Below are 13,989 nucleotides of genomic sequence, written 5' to 3' on the forward strand. Positions count from 1 at the left end.
GTAGTAGATACTGTAGTAGATACTGTACATACTGTAGTAGATACTGTAGTAGATACTGTAGTAGATACTGTAGTACATACTGTAGTACTTACTGTAGTACATACTGTAGTAGATACTGTACATACTGTAGTAGATACTGTAGTAGATACTGTAGTACATACTGTAGTACATACTGTAGTAGATACTGTAGTAGATACTGTAGTAGATACTGTACATACTGTAGTAGATACTGTAGTAGATACTGTAGTAGATACTGTAGTACATACTGTAGTAGATACTGTAGTACTGTAGTAGATACTGTACATACTGTAGATACTGTAGATACTGTAGTAGATACTGTAGTAGATACTGTAGTAGATACTGTAGTAGATACTGTAGTAGATACTGTAGTAGATACTGTACATACTGTAGTAGATACTGTAGTATATACTGTAGTAGATACTGTAGTAGATACTGTACATACTGTAGTAGATACTGTAGTAGATACTGTAGTAGATACTGTAGTAGATACTGTACATACTGTAGTAGATACTGTAGTAGATACTGTAGTATATACTGTAGTAGATACTGTAGTAGATACTGTACATACTGTAGTAGATACTGTAGTAGATACTGTAGTAGATACTGTAGTAGATACTGTACATACTGTAGTAGACACTGTAGTAGATACTGTAGTAGATACTGTAGTAGATACTGTGCATACTGTAGTAGATACTGTAGTAGATACTGTAGTAGATACTGTACATACTGTAGTAGATACTGTAGTAGATACTGTAGTACATATTGTAGTAGATACTGTAGTAGATACTGTAGTAGATACTGTAGTAGATACTGTGCATACTGTAGTAGATACTGTAGTAGATACTGTAGTAGATACTGTAGTAGATACTGTACATACTGTAGTAGATACTGTACATACTGTAGTAGATACTGTAGTAGATACTGTAGTACATACTGTAGTAGATACTGTAGTAGATACTGTGCATACTGTAGTAGATACTGTAGTAGATACTGTAGTAGATACTGTACATACTGTAGTAGATACTGTACATACTGTAGTAGATACTGTAGTACATACTGTAGTCGATACTGTAGTAGATACTGTACATACTGTAGTAGATACTGTAGTAGATACTGTAGTAGATACTGTACATACTGTAGTAGATACTGTAGTAGATACTGTAGTAGATACTGTAGTAGATACTGTACATACTGTAGTAGACACTGTAGTAGATACTGTAGTAGATACTGTAGTAGATACTGTGCATACTGTAGTAGATACTGTAGTAGATACTGTAGTAGATACTGTACATACTGTAGTAGATACTGTAGTAGATACTGTAGTAGATACTGTAGTAGATACTGTACATACTGTAGTAGATACTGTAGTAGATACTGTAGTAGATACTGTAGTAGATACTGTACATACTGTAGTAGATACTGTAGTAGATACTGTAGTAGATACTGTACATACTGTAGTAGATACTGTAGTAGATACTGTAGTAGATACTGTAGTAGATACTGTACATACTGTAGTAGATACTGTATTAGATACTGTAGTAGATACTGTACATACTGTAGTAGATACTGTACATACTGTAGTAGATACTGTAGTAGATACTGTAGTAGATACTGTACATACTGTAGTAGATACTGTAGTAGATACTGTACATACTGTAGTAGATACTGTACATACTGTAGTAGATACTGTAGTAGATACTGTAGTAGATACTGTACATACTGTAGTAGATACTGTAGTAGATACTGTACATACTGTAATATATACTGTAGTAGATACTGTAGTAGATACTGTAATATATACTGTAGTAGATACTGTACATACTGTAGTAGATACTGTAGTAGATACTGTACATACTGTAGTAGATACTGTAGTATACTGTAATATATACTGTAGTAGATACTGTAGTATATACTGTACATACTGTAGTACATACTGTAGTAGATACTGTACATACTGTAGTAGATACTGTAGTAGATACTGTAGTAGATACTGTACATACTGTAGTAGATACTGTAGTAGATACTGTAGTAGATACTGTACATACTGTAGTAGATACTGTAGTAGATACTGTACATACTGTAATATATACTGTAGTAGATACTGTAGTAGATACTGTACATACTGTAGTACATACTGTAGTAGATACTGTACATACTGTAGTACATACTGTAGTAGATACTGTAGTAGATACTGTACATACTGTAGTACATACTGTAGTAGATACTGTAGTAGATACTGTACATACTGTAATATATACTGTAGTAGATACTGTACATACTGTAATAGATACTGTAGTAGATACTGTAGTAGATACTGTACATACTGTAGATACTGTAGTAGATACTGTACATACTGTAATATATACTGTAGTAGATACTGTACATACTGTAATATATACTGTAGTAGATACTGTAGTAGATACTGTACATACTGTAATATATACTGTAGTAGATACTGTAGTAGATACTGTAGTAGATACTGTACATACTGTAATATATACTGTAGTAGATACTGTAGTAGATACTGTACATACTGTTATATATACTGTAGTAGATACTGTACATACTGTAATATATACTGTAGTAGATACTGTACCTACTGTAATATATACTGTAGTACATACTGTAATATATACTGTAGTAGATACTGTAGTAGATACTGTACATACTGTAATATATACTGTAGTAGATACTGTAGTAGATACTGTAGTAGATACTGTGCATACTGTAGTAGATAATGTACATACTGTAATATATACTGTAGTAGATACTGTACATACTGTAATATATACTGTAGTAGATACTGTACATACTGTAATATATACTGTAGTAGATACTGTACCTACTGTAATATATACTGTAGTAGATACTGTACATGCTGTAATATATACTGTAGTAGATACTGTAGTAGATACTGTACATACTGTAATATATACTGTAGTAGATACTGTAGTAGATACTGTAGTAGATACTGTGCATACTGTAGTAGATACTGTACATACTGTAATATATAAGGTAGTAGATACTGTAGTAGATACTGTACATACTGTAATATATACTGTAGTAGATACTGTAGTAGATACTGTACATACTGTAATATATACTGTAGTAGATACTGTAGTAGATACTGTACATACTGTAATATATACTGTAGTAGATACTGTACATACTGTAATATATACTGTAGTAGATACTGTAACTACTGTAATATATACTGTAGTAGATACTGTAGTAGATACTGTACATACTGTAATATATACTGTAGTAGATACTGTAGTAGATACTGTACATACTGTAATATATACTGTAGTAGATACTGTAGTAGATACTGTAGTAGATACTGTGCATACTGTAGTAGATACTGTACATACTGTAATATATACTGTAGTAGATACTGTACATACTGTAATATATACTGTAGTAGATACTGTACATACTGTAATATATACTGTAGTAGATACTGTACATACTATAATATATACTGTAGTAGATACTGTACAATCTGTAATATATACTGTAGTAGATACTGTAGTATATACTGTACATACTGTAGTACATACTGTAGTAGATACTGTACATACTGTAGTACATACTGTAGTAGATACTGTAGTAGATACTGTACATACTGTAGTAGATACTGTAGTAGATACTGTAGTAGATACTGTACATACTGTAATATATACTGTAGTAGATACTGTAGTAGATACTGTACATACTGTAATATATACTGTAGTAGATACTGTAGTAGATACTGTAGTAGATACTGTGCATACTGTAGTAGATACTGTACATACTGTACATACTGTAGTAGATACTGTAGTAGATACTGTACATACTGTAATATATACTGTAGTAGATACTGTAGTAGATACTGTAGTAGATACTGTGCATACTGTAGTAGATACTGTACATACTGTAGTAGATACTGTACATACTGTAGTAGATACTATACATACTGTAGTAGATACTGTACATACTGTAGTAGATACTGTACATACTGTAGTAGATACTATACATACTGTAGTAGATACTGTAGTAGATACTATACATACTGTAGTAGATACTGTAGTAGATACTGTAGTAGATACTATACATACTGTAGTATATACTGTAGTAGATACTGTAGTAGATACTGTACATACTGTAATATATACTGTAGTAGATACTGTACATACTGTAATATATACTGTAGTAGATACTGTAGTAGATACTGTACATACTGTAATATATACTGTAGTAGATACTGTAGTAGATACTGTAGTAGATACTGTACATACTGTAATATATACTGTAGTAGATACTGTAGTAGATACTGTACATACTGTTATATATACTGTAGTAGATACTGTACATACTGTAATATATACTGTAGTACTGTATACTGTACCTACTGTAATATATACTGTAGTACTGTATACTGTAGTAGATACTGTAGTAGATACTGTACATACTGTAATATATACTGTAGTAGATACTGTAGTAGATACTGTAGTAGATACTGTGCATACTGTAGTAGATAATGTACATACTGTAATATATACTGTAGTAGATACTGTACATACTGTAATATATACTGTAGTAGATACTGTACATACTGTAATATATACTGTAGTAGATACTGTACCTACTGTAATATATACTGATAGTAGTAATACTGTACATAGATACTGTAATATATACTGTAGTAGATACTGTAGTAGATACTGTAGTATACTGTAATATATACTGTAGTAGATACTGTAGTAGATACTGTAGTAGATACTGTGCATACTGTAGTAGATACTGTACATACTGTAATATATACATACTGTAGTAGATACTGTAGTAGATACTGTACATACTGTAGTACATACTGTAGTAGATACTGTAGTAGATACTGTACATACTGTAATATATACTGTAGTAGATACTGTAGTAGATACTGTACATACTGTAATATATACTGTAGTAGATACTGTATACTGTAATATATACTGTAGTAGATACTGTAACTACTGTAATATATACTGTAGTAGATACTGTAGTAGATACTGTACATACTGTAATATATACTGTAGTAGATACTGTAGTAGATACTGTACATACTGTAATATATACTGTAGTAGATACTGTAGTGTACTGTAGATACTGTAGTAGATACTGTAGCATACTGTAGTAGATACTGTACATACTGTAATATATACTGTAGTAGATACTGTACATACTGTAATATATACTGTAGTAGATACTGTACATACTGTAATATATACTGTAGTAGATACTGTACATACTATAATATATACTGTAGTAGATACTGTACAATCTGTAATATATACTGTAGTAGATACTGTAGTATATACTGTACATACTGTAGTACATACTGTAGTAGATACTGTACATACTGTAGTACATACTGTAGTAGATACTGTAGTAGATACTGTACATACTGTAGTACATACTGTAGTAGATACTGTAGTAGATACTGTACATACTGTAATATATACTGTAGTAGATACTGTAGTAGATACTGTGCATACTGTATATACTGTAGTAGATACTGTAGTAGATACTGTAGTAGATACTGTGCATACTGTAGTAGATACTGTACATACTGTAGTAGATACTGTAGTAGATACTGTAGTAGATACTGTACATACTGTAATAGATACTGTAGTAGATACTGTAGTAGATACTGTGCATACTGTAGTAGATACTGTACATACTGTAATATATACTGTAGTAGATACTGTAGTAGATACTGTACATACTGTAGTAGATACTGTACATACTGTAGTAGATACTGTACATACTGTAGTAGATACTGTACATACTGTAGTAGATACTGTAGTATACTGTAGTAGATACTGTACATACTGTAGTAGATACTGTAGTAGATACTGTAGATACTGTAGTGTAATATATACTGTAGTAGATACTGTAGTAGATACTGTAGTAGATACTATACATACTGTAGTATATACTGTAGTAGATACTGTAGTAGATACTGTACATACTGTAGTAGATACTGTAGTAGATACTGTACATACTGTATACTGTAGTAGATACTGTAGTAGATACTGTAGTAGATACTGTACATACTGTAGTAGATACTGTAGTAGATACTGTAGTAGATACTATACATACTGTAGTAGATACTGTAGTAGATACTGTAGTAGATACTGTACATACTGTATAGATACTGTAGTAGATACTGTAGTAGATACTGTAGTAGATACTGTAGTAGATACTGTACATACTGTAATAGATACTGTAGTAGATACTGTACATACTGTAGTATATACTGTAGTAGATACTGTACATACTGTAATATATACTGTAGTAGATACTGTACATACTATAATATATACTGTAGTAGATACTGTACAGATACTGTAATATATACTGTAGTAGATACTGTAGTAGATACTGTACATACTGTAGTACATACTGTAGTAGATACTGTACATACTGTAGTACATACTGTAGTAGATACTGTAGTAGATACTGTACATACTGTAGTACATACTGTAGTAGATACTGTAGTAGATACTGTACATACTGTAATATATACTGTAGTAGATACTGTAGTAGATACTGTACATACTGTAATATATACTGTAGTAGATACTGTAGTAGATACTGTAGTAGATACTGTGCATACTGTAGTAGATACTGTACATACTGTACATACTGTAGTAGATACTGTAGTAGATACTGTAGTAGATACTGTACATACTGTAATAGATACTGTAGTAGATACTGTAGTATACTGTAATATATACTGTAGTAGATACTGTAGTAGATACTGTAGTAGATACTGTAGATACTGTAGTAGATACTGTACATACTGTAGTAGATACTGTACATACTGTAGTAGATACTGTAGTAGATACATACTGTAGTAGATACTGTAGTAGATACTGTAGTAGATACTGTACATACTGTAATAGATACTGTAGTAGATACTGTAGTATACTGTAGTATATATACTGTAGTAGATACTGTACATACTGTAATATATACTGTAGTAGATACTGTACATACTATACTATATACTGTAGTAGATACTGTACAATACTGTACATACTGTAATATATACTGTAGTAGATACTGTAGTATATACTGTACATACTGTAGTACATACTGTAGTAGATACTGTACATACTTTAGTACATACTGTAGTAGATACTGTAGTAGATACTGTACATACTGTAGTACATACTGTAGTAGATACTGTAGTAGATACTGTACATACTGTAATATATACTGTAGTAGATACTGTAGTAGATACTGTACATACTGTAATATATACTGTAGTAGATACTGTAGTAGATACTGTAGTAGATACTGTGCATACTGTAGTAGATACTGTACATACTGTACATACTGTAGTAGATACTGTAGTAGATACTGTAGTAGATACTGTAGTAGATACTGTGCATACTGTAGTAGAGACTGTACATACTGTAATATATACTGTAGTAGATACTGTAGTAGATACTGTAGTAGATACTGTGCATACTGTAGTAGATACTGTACATACTGTAGTAGATACTGTACATACTGTAGTAGATACTATACATACTGTAGTAGATACTGTACATACTGTAGTAGATACTGTACATACTGTAGTAGATACTATACATACTGTAGTAGATACTGTAGTAGATACTGTAGTAGATACTATACATACTGTAGTATATACTGTAGTAGATACTGTAGTAGATACTGTACATACTGTAGTAGATACTGTAGTAGATACTGTACATACTGTATACTGTAGTAGATACTGTAGTAGATACTGTAGTAGATACTGTACATACTGTAGTAGATACTGTAGTAGATACTGTAGTAGATACTATACATACTGTAGTAGATACTGTACATACTGTAGTAGATACTGTACATACTGTAGTAGATACTGTGCATACTGTAGTAGATACTGTAGTAGATACTGTAGTAGATACTGTACATACTGTAATAGATACTGTAGTAGATACTGTACATACTGTAGTACATACTGTAGTAGATATTGTAGTATATACTGTACATACTGTAGTACATACTGTAGTAGATACTGTACATACTGCAATATATACTGTAGTAGATACTGTAGTAGATACTGTAATATATACTGTAGTAGATACTGTAGTAGATACTGTACATACTGTAGTACATACTGTAGTAGATACTGTACATACTGTAGTACATACTGTAGTAGATACTGTAGTAGATACTGTACATACTGTAGTACATACTGTAGTAGATACTGTAGTAGATACTGTACATACTGTAATATATACTGTAGTAGATACTGTAGTAGATACTGTACATACTGTAATATATACTGTAGTAGATACTGTAGTATACTGTATACTGTACATACTGTAGTAGATACTGTACATACTGTAATATATACTGTAGTAGATACTGTACATACTGTAATATATACTGTAGTAGATACTGTAGTAGATACTGTAGTAGATACTGTACATACTGTTATATATACTGTAGTAGATACTGTACATACTGTAATATATACTGTAGTAGATACTGTACCTACTGTAATATATACTGTATTACATACTGTAATATATACTGTAGTAGATACTGTAGTAGATACTGTACATACTGTAATATATACTGTAGTAGATACTGTAGTAGATACTGTAGTAGATACTGTGCATACTGTAGTAGATACTGTACATACTGTAATATATACTGTAGTAGATACTGTACATACTGTAATATATACTGTAGTAGATACTGTACAATCTGTAATATATACTGTAGTAGATACTGTAGTATATACTGTACATACTGTAGTACATACTGTAGTAGATACTGTACATACTGTAGTACATACTGTAGTAGATACTGTAGTAGATACTGTACATACTGTAGTACATACTGTAGTAGATACTGTAGTAGATACTGTACATACTGTAATATATACTGTAGTAGATACTGTAGTAGATACTGTACATACTGTAATATATACTGTAGTAGATACTGTAGTAGATACTGTAGTAGATACTGTGCATACTGTAGTAGATACTGTACATACTGTACATACTGTAGTAGATACTGTAGTAGATACTGTACATACTGTAATATATACTGTAGTAGATACTGTAGTAGATACTGTAGTAGATACTGTGCATACTGTAGTAGAGACTGTACATACTGTAATATATACTGTAGTAGATACTGTAGTAGATACTGTAGTAGATACTGTGCATACTGTAGTAGATACTGTACATACTGTAGTAGATACTGTACATACTGTAGTAGATACTATACATACTGTAGTAGATACTGTACATACTGTAGTAGATACTGTACATACTGTAGTAGATACTATACATACTGTAGTAGATACTGTAGTAGATACTATACATACTGTAGTAGATACTGTAGTAGATACTGTAGTAGATACTATACATACTGTAGTATATACTGTAGTAGATACTGTAGTAGATACTGTACATACTGTAGTAGATACTGTACATACTGTATACTGTAGTAGATACTGTAGTAGATACTGTAGTAGATACTGTACATACTGTAGTAGATACTGTAGTAGATACTGTAGTAGATACTATACATACTGTAGTAGATACTGTACATACTGTAGTAGATACTGTACATACTGTAGTAGATACTGTGCATACTGTAGTAGATACTGTAGTAGATACTGTAGTAGATACTGTACATACTGTAATAGATACTGTAGTAGATACTGTACATACTGTAGTACATACTGTAGTAGATATTGTAGTAGATACTGTACATACTGTAGTACATACTGTAGTAGATACTGTACATACTGCAATATATACTGTAGTAGATACTGTAGTAGATACTGTAATATATACTGTAGTAGATACTGTAGTAGATACTGTACATACTGTAGTACATACTGTAGTAGATACTGTACATACTGTAGTACATACTGTAGTAGATACTGTAGTAGATACTGTACATACTGTAGTACATACTGTAGTAGATACTGTACATACTGTAATATATACTGTAGTAGATACTGTAGTAGATACTGTACATACTGTAATATATACTGTAGTAGATACTGTACATACTGTAATATATACTGTAGTAGATACTGTAGTAGATACTGTACATACTGTAATATATACTGTAGTAGATACTGTAGTAGATACTGTACATACTGTAATATATACTGTAGTAGATACTGTACATACTGTAATATATACTGTAGTAGATACTGTACCTACTGTAATATATACTGTAGTAGATACTGTAGTAGATACTGTACATACTGTAATATATACTGTAGTAGATACTGTAGTAGATACTGTACATACTGTAATATATACTGTAGTAGATACTGTAGTAGATACTATACATACTGTAGTAGATACTGTAGTAGATACTGTAGTAGATACTGTACATACTGTAATATATACTGTAGTAGATACTGTACATACTGTAGTAGATATTGTAGTAGATACTGTAATATATACTGTAATAGATACTGTACATACTGTAATATATACTGTAGTAGATACTGTACATACTGTAGTAGATACTGTAGTAGATACTGTAGTAGATACTGTACATACTGTAGTAGATACTGTAGTAGATACTGTACATACTGTAGTAGATACTGTAGTAGATACTATACATACTGTATGTAGTAGATACTGTACATACTGTAGTACATACTGTAGTAGATACTGTAGTAGATACTGTACATACTGTAGTACATACTGTAGTAGATACTGTAGTAGATACTGTACATACTGTAATATATACTGTAGTAGATACTGTACAATCTGTAATATATACTGTAGTAGATACTGTAGTAGATACTGTACATACTGTAATATATACTGTAGTAGATACTGTAGTAGATACTGTAGTAGATACTGTGCATACTGTAGTAGATACTGTACATACTGTACATACTGTAGTAGATACTGTAGTAGATACTGTACATACTGTAATATATACTGTAGTAGATATTGTAGTAGATACTGTAGTAGATACTGTGCATACTGTAGTAGAGACTGTACATACTGTTAAAGAAAATGTAGCGTCTGGTGATGATGGAGGTTGGCTTAATGAACGGATTAATAAATATTGTTTAAGGAATATATTTGGCAATGATTTGAGAGTGAAATTGTCCATGAATATAATATACTGTAATAGATATGTTAGTAGATTTCTTAAGAATATACTGCAGTAGATATTGTAGATACTGTAATAGAATACGTTAGTAGATTTCTTAAGAATGTACTGCAGTAGATATGGTAGATACTGTAATAGTAGTATATTTCCTACCACACAGTATTAACCCTGTAACCATACGTAATTAATATACTGCAGTAGATATTGTAGATACTGTAATAGATACGTTAGTAGATTTCCTTAGATTATACTGCAGTAGATATTGTAGATACTGTATTAGATAAGTTAGTAGATTTCCTTAGAATATACTGCAGTAGATATTGTAGATACTGTAATAGATACGTTAGTAGATGTCCTAAGAATGTACTGCAGTTGATATTGTAGATACTGTAATAGTAGTATATTTCCTAACACACAGAATTAACCCTGTAACCATACGTAATGAATGCGCGAAAAATAGATCTTTACCCATAATAGGCCGAATTTCTAAAGGAAACTATGAGATCATGTTGCAACGTTGTGTGTGTGTGTGTGTGTGTGTGTGTGTGTGTGTGTAGCTATGGTACGCACTGACTTGTTGCTGCTAGAACCCCAGAGCATTCTATCAAGTCTCTTCTGCTAGGACCCCAGAACATTCTATCAAGTCTCTTCTGCTAGAACCCCAGAACATTCTATCAAGTATCTTCTGCTAGAACCCCAGAACATTCTATCAAGTCTCTTCTGCTATGACCCCAGAACATTCTATCAAGTCTCTTCTGCTATGACCCCAGAACATTCTATCAAGTCTCTTCTGCTATGACCCCAGAACATTCTATCAAGTCTCTTCTTCTAGAACCCCAGAACATTCTATCAAGTCTCTTCTGCTAGAACCCCAGAACATTCTATCAAGTCTCTTCTGCCATGACGCCAGAACATTCTATCAAGTCTCTTCTGCCATGACCCCAGAACATTCTATCAAGTCTCTTCTTCTAGAACCCCAGAACATTCTACCACGTCTCTTTGTCAGGTACAGAGGAAGATGAAGGAGTGTTGGGGAGAACTTGTCTTTGACATGACAATAACAACAACAACAAGGAAGGAAGATCCTTAGAGAGACCGTGTCCATGTTCAACTTTTTCATATGTCTTTGCGGGAGATGTTTTTTTCCCCTTCTATTTTCAGATATTTTTCAGAAAAGGGCAAAGCTTCACCCTGAGTAAATACAAGAGAGAAACTCAATTTGGATCACCTCATGGGTGGCTAATTCTCCTCTTTATATGGAAAGCTTTTATTCACTGTCTTTTGTTTGTCTGTCCACATATTAAAGACTATATTATGAGCTCATGACCCCCTTCCCAGTGTGTTTCTTGTCTCCAGACGGTGAGACATTTTGATCAAGGGGGATTCGTCCACAGGTAGTCGATATTCTGACAGATTTGCCAAATCTTATGTTATTTTTGACGTGATAGAAACACAAAACTGTTGCAAGAGATGTTATCAGAAAAAAACATGTTTTCCTTGCCTCCGAAGCATGCCTTCACACACACACACACACACACACACACACACACGCACACACACACACACACACACGCACGCACGCACACGCACACACACACACACACACACACACACACACACACACACACACACACACACACACACACACACACACTTCTCACCGACGACCCCCCACCCCCCCACCCTAACCCACCTACACACACACCAACGGTGTGAACCTAACATCTAGAGGGTCATGTGTTCTGCTGTGTGACCAGGAGTCTCTCCTGTGAGCCCCTCCCCCCAGTAGGAATAATTGTGCAGTGAGGTTGAGGCAGCGGAGCAGAGAGCAGCACCTGGCCGTCGTGACACCCTAGATGACCATATGGAGACACACACACACACACACACACGCACGCACACACACACACACACACCCAACTGGGCAATCCACAATCCCACAGACGCCATGTGGCCAGAGAGCCCTGGGTTTTACACAGCAGACCGACGGGGACCGTATGGACAGGAGGCAACTGAGAACGGAGGACCCTGAGTCTATGGAGAGGTAGATTCAGACAGCTGGGATGGACAGGAGGCATCTGAGAACGGAGGACCCTGAGTCTATGGAGAGGTAGATTCAGACAGCTGGGATGGACAGGAGGCAACTGAGAACGGAGGACCCTGAGTCTATGGAGAGGTAGATTCAGACAGCTGGGATGGACAGGAGGCAACTGAGAACGGAGGACCCTGAGTCTATGGAGAGGTAGATTCAGACAGCTGGGATGGACAGGAGGCATCTGAGAACGGAGCACCCTGAGTCTATGGAGAGGTAGATTCAGACAGCTGGGATCAGCAGGCAGAGAGAGAGAGAGAGAGAGAGAGAGAGAGAGAGAGAGAGAGAGAGAGAGAGAGAGAGAGAGAGAGAGAGAGAGAGAGAGAGAGAGAGAGAGAGAGAACAGATTGTACGTCACTGTAATAGTGTCAAATGAGCATTACCTACAGGACATTACATACAGGACATTAGCTACAGGACATTACCTACAGGATATTACCTACAGGACATTACCTACAGGACATTACATACAGGACATTACCTACAGGACATTATATACAGGACATTACCTACAGGACATTACATACAGGACATTACCTACAGGACATTACCTACAGGATATTACCTACAGGACATTACCTACAGGACATTACATACAGGACATTACCTACAGGACATTATATACAGGACATTACCTACAGGACATTACATACAGGACATTACCTACAGGACATTACATACAGGGCATTATCCTCGGGACATTACCTACAGGGCATTATCATCAG

This window comes from Oncorhynchus nerka, linkage group LG10 (genome assembly GCF_034236695.1).
Source record: "Oncorhynchus nerka isolate Pitt River linkage group LG10, Oner_Uvic_2.0, whole genome shotgun sequence".
Lineage (NCBI taxonomy): Eukaryota > Metazoa > Chordata > Actinopteri > Salmoniformes > Salmonidae > Oncorhynchus > Oncorhynchus nerka.